The sequence below is a fragment of the Macrobrachium nipponense genome, chromosome 29, assembly GCF_015104395.2.
Source record: "Macrobrachium nipponense isolate FS-2020 chromosome 29, ASM1510439v2, whole genome shotgun sequence".
Classification (NCBI taxonomy): domain Eukaryota; kingdom Metazoa; phylum Arthropoda; class Malacostraca; order Decapoda; family Palaemonidae; genus Macrobrachium; species Macrobrachium nipponense.
The window spans coordinates 3810649-3815648 of record NC_061092.1 but is presented as its reverse complement, the minus strand read 5'-3'; the positions used below and the strand labels follow the sequence as shown (position 1 = coordinate 3815648).

General features: G+C 34.4%; 1 protein-coding gene across 1 annotated transcript in view; it reads left to right on the top strand.

Annotated features, from left to right (window-relative positions):
* Positions 1–5000, top strand: part of LOC135206049 (uncharacterized) — a 505005-nt gene that overhangs the window by 376395 nt on the left and 123610 nt on the right.

Here is a 5000-nt window from a genome sequence, read left to right as displayed (position 1 = left end):
GTTATATGTAGACATTTATATGTATATGTAATGTATACATATTGATAGATATATTGCATATTTTTTTGCCCATGCGTGTAGTCTTTTGAGTTTTAGTTTATCTGATGCTTTTTAAATGTACTTGGACATTCGCCCTGTAAAAGTAATCTTATTGAAGTTTTTTTTTTTTTTTTTTTTTTCATTTGAGCATTATATACCTTATACTCACGGTTCTCATTATTCATCTGTTATCGAATCATTTATAAACCTAGGCTACTACACAGGTAAAAACCACCTCCTCCCCTCCTCCCCCCCCCCTCCCCCCTCACCCCTTTCGAGCTAACAAGGTAGCGGAGGTATCCATTGAGTTGTCAGGTTGCCCAATCATGAGTTATTATACAGTATTGGGGAGCCATCGCTGGCTTTTGCGGTCCGGCGAACATATGTGCCGGATAATACCATGCCCTCTTTGGGGGGGCGGGGGGGGGGCCTCCCCCACCTCCCACCCACTTCCTCAATCCATATTGTATTTCAGCCGCAATATTTGATTAAGTTTGCTATTAAATCGTTGATTCTCTCTCTCTCTCTCTGTTTAAATTTGATCTTTTTTTTTTTATTACGGCGTCAATAACCCAGCTGTCGTGACGCCAGTTTTAGTTAACCATAAATCAATCAATCAATCAGTGCTAGCGTATCACTGCATTGGAGATATTTTCATTACAAAACGGTAATGTGAATTACCGTTAAATATTCAGACTCACAATCGTTGACAAATGAATGATGATAATAATAATAATAAGTTGTAATAAATGCGACCTCCTCCTCCTCCTCCTCCTCCCGATTAGTTCAGGGGATTTTTAATCCCTAAATTATCATGTCCATCTGCGTAGACGAAGTCGAGAAATTAGAAACTGTATTCTGGCGGTTAATCGTTACGTAATTGCCCTCGTAAAGACCAGAGATTTATTGCTGTTTTGATGAGGTTTTTGTCGTTTGATTGTTGAAGTTTTATCTTATATATATTTTTTGTATGGTCTAATAGAATCTGTAAATGGTCTCTTAGGGCTAAAATGAATGGAGATTAAAGGTACAACACTTCGTCATGTTGTTGTTTTCATAATGTTTAATTGTTTTTCATAATGTTCAATTGTTTTTTATTCACAGTGCACAGTTGTTTTTATAATTTTGGTCGTTGTTATGATTATGTGTTGTTTACATAATGTTCAATTGTTGTTTTCCCAATGTTTAATTGTGGTTTTTCCTGTCGAGGACGACCGGCTTTAGATTTTATTGTGTTTATCTGATGGGGTCCCTACCAAATTAAAAAAAAAAAAAAAAAAACCTGGTAATGTTAAGGTTGAACAACATCATGAATAAAAATGACTTTAATGCTGGTGGTGGAGATATTGTTGGTTTATCTGATGGGCGTCCCGCCCCTTAAAAAAAAAACAAAACCCTGGTGATGTTAAGGTTGACCAATATCATGAATAAAAAGGACTTTAATGCTGGTGGTGGATATATTGTTGGCGATGAAGAAAAAAAAAGTATGGAGATAGAAGAGGAAAATGGAGAGGAAGGAAAAGAAAAAAAGAAGAGGTGAGGGCTGGGGGGTGTGGGGGCGCAGCCAGCCACCGAAACGAATGACTCAAACCGGAGACCACCTTTGACGCATTTTTGCGACGCTGACGTGTCGTGGGATGCTCGTAAAAGACGATGCGATGACTAGACTGACTCCTCCTATAGGGCGGCCCTGTAGAAGGATAGTGTCCTTTCTTTATTTCCGCTCCCGACATATATATATATATATATATATATATATATATATATATATATATATATATATATATATATTATTATTATATCTAGTTTTTGGTCATTGCGAATTATAAACGGCTTATTCCATTACAGTAAGAGAGAGAGAGAGAGAGAGGAGAGAGGGGAGAGAGAGAAGAGAGCGAGAGAGAGAGAGAGAGAATAAATATTCATTTTTTATCTATTTTTGGTCTTACGAATTAAATAAATTGCCAATTTTTTAAATTCCAATTACCGTTTTTGGAGAGAAGAGGAGAGAGAGAGAGAGAGAGAGAGAATAAAATATTAATTTTTTATCTTAGTTTTTTGGTCATTGCGAATTATAACAAACGCCATATTCCAATACAGTGAGAGAGAGAGAGAGATGAGAGAGAGAACGATGAGAGAGAGAGAATAAATATTAAATTTTTATCTAGTTTTTGGTCATTGCGAATTATAAACGGCTTATTCCAATACTAGAAGAGGTGAGAGAAGAGATTGAAGGAAGAGAGAAGAGTAGAGAATATTATATTAAAATTTTTATCTAGTCTTGTTTTGGGTATTGCGAATTATTAAGCGGCTTATTCCATTACAGTAAGAGATAGAGAGGAGATAGAGAGAGAGAGGAGAGAGAGAGAAGAGAGAGAGAGAGAGAGAGAGAGCGCAAGCGAGAATTTCCCTGTTATTTTAACGAAATTTAGATATGCAAATTAGGTCGAGGATAGTCGCTGCAGGTTACGTGTCTTGTAGGATGAAGATTGTGGTAAGGCTGGGCGTTTCCGGTACGTGTACTAAAAACCCCGTTGAGACATTCTCTCTCTCTCTCTCTCTCTCTCTCTCTCTCTCTCTCTCTCTCTCTCTCTCTCAATTTACCTTCCATCCAACTTTTAGGAATTTACACAGCAAAGGATCATTACAACTTCGACTAGTTTGTTAGAGAGAGAGAGAGAGAGAAGAGGATATTGAGAGAGTTTTGAGACGAGAGAGAGAGAGAGTCATAAAACTTCGTTATCTGACTTGGATTGACCATTGTAAAGGCTATCGGAACTTCGGGGATAACACTAATTGACTTTGCCTTATTGGTTTTTACCAACTTTGCTTGATTGAGACGGAAATGAAAATTTTAAGGTGTCAATATATTCTCGTTAACGTTATATAATGTAATTTTGATTTTGCACATTGGTGTACATATATATGTAATTGTAATCACTCTTAATACGTGGGGGTTTTTATAAATCAAACAGCACAGAGAAGTAGTGAAAAATGGCTGCTAATCCTGACCGGTATCGGCTTTCTTGCTAAGCCATTATCAGGGGACTGGTATGCGTTGAGTTTCTACCTCTTTGTGTCAGGTCCTGTGAAGATGGCTTAGCATTACAACCGACACCTGTCAGGATTTACGACCGTTTTTCATTACTTTCCTGTAGTGTTTGATGTATGTGTGTATATATGTGTGGGTGTTTGTTATATATGTAAACATGTATACAGGTGTGTTTATATGGATAAGAAATACTTTTGATCTACTCAGAAAATTTCACACAAATATAATTTTAAGAGCTGCGACACTCATTCTAAAAACGAAATGTACGACTCTGTAATTGTCATAAATCAAGACGTTAACAAGAAAGGCGAGCATGGATGGAATTTTCCTCCACGTCGTCTAGTGCCCATCACGAACCCCCGGCAAAAACTTGCCTGAATACCTGTGTACACAGGATACGCAGTTGAGAATGCAGGGACCTTTAGGAGACCTCGACGCTGGGATACTTCTCGATTTCAGGCCGAGCTGAGTTACGCTTTTGGAAAGAACGAAAAGTTCGACTTGGTTTTCGTACTCAGTTTTTTTTTCTTTTCTCGGTTGCTATGTGAAGGGAAAATTTGAATATTTCTAGTTGGTATACTGTTGTTATTTGGATTTTTTTTTTCTTTTTTTTTTTGGTGTTTTCATTTTGTTATGGTTATTTTGAGTTTGCGTTAATGACTGATCTTGTTATTTTTTATTTTATTTTATTGAAAAGTGTTTTTTTATATAATTTGGCTTCAATAATATAATAATATTAATAAAAATAATTATAATAATAATCAATAATATGTAAATGTATTTAATTGTTTTACAAATGATATTATTTAATAATATAACTGGATTTTTTTTATACAACACTAAGAAGTTGTGAATTTCTTCGCATTATTATTATTATTATATTATTATATTGTTATATTATTATTATTATTATTGTTGTTGTTATTATTATTATTATTATTATTATTATTATTATTATTATTTTGAACAGCACTATGGTCTTCATTATCACTAGTATGACTTATCATTATCACGACTCATTTTGTATCGTTAACAATTTTCATGGCCTTCATCAAAATGATAAGGATCATTATCACGAGCCATTATAATGAAAACGATACTAAATGAAGACGAGACGGAAGCAGCCATATCTGGTGTGCAATACGACACCATTGGGCTCCTGATGTCGCCTCTTCCGGGTCTAGAATAATTAGGGTGGGTGGGTGGGCCTGGAAGCTGTGAAGAGCGAGGCCTTCGTAATTATGCCTTGGTTTATTATTATATTATTATTATTATTATTAATATTATTGGAAAAGAAATCCACAATATTATATCTGTTTGATTTTGTTATTTAAAATATAAAGCAGAATGCTTTTAAGGACCTGCACGGTCCCATATATTCTTATTATTATTATTATTATTATTATTATTATTATTATTATTATTATTATATTATTATTATTGTGCTTTCCTGGCGATCATATTTTTCTTATTTGTTTTCACTACCTGTTGCTAAATGGAAATATATTCGTTGTTAAGGGGTTATTTATCAAAAGTAGGATATTCATGAAGCTAACTTTATTTCTTGCCTTGTACTTTTATTAGTTACTGTTTAAAGGTCATTATAAGAGAATACTATGCTCTTCATAACCTGATACATGTATTATAGATGTATGATTGATGTTTGTGAGGGTATTTTTAAATTATTCGTTTTATTGCAGTTTAATATTTTCAAACAACAAAGAAAAAAAATGGGTGACACTGGATGACACCCAATTCCCATGCCTTATTTACTTCCCCCTAAAACGTTTATATTTTTGGCATAGGTTATTTTCTCTATTTAAAAAGAAAAGAGTAAAAGATACAGCATCCAACTTTCGCTCAGTTTTCATTCCGTCATAGAATATACTACTTTTATGTATTTCATTTA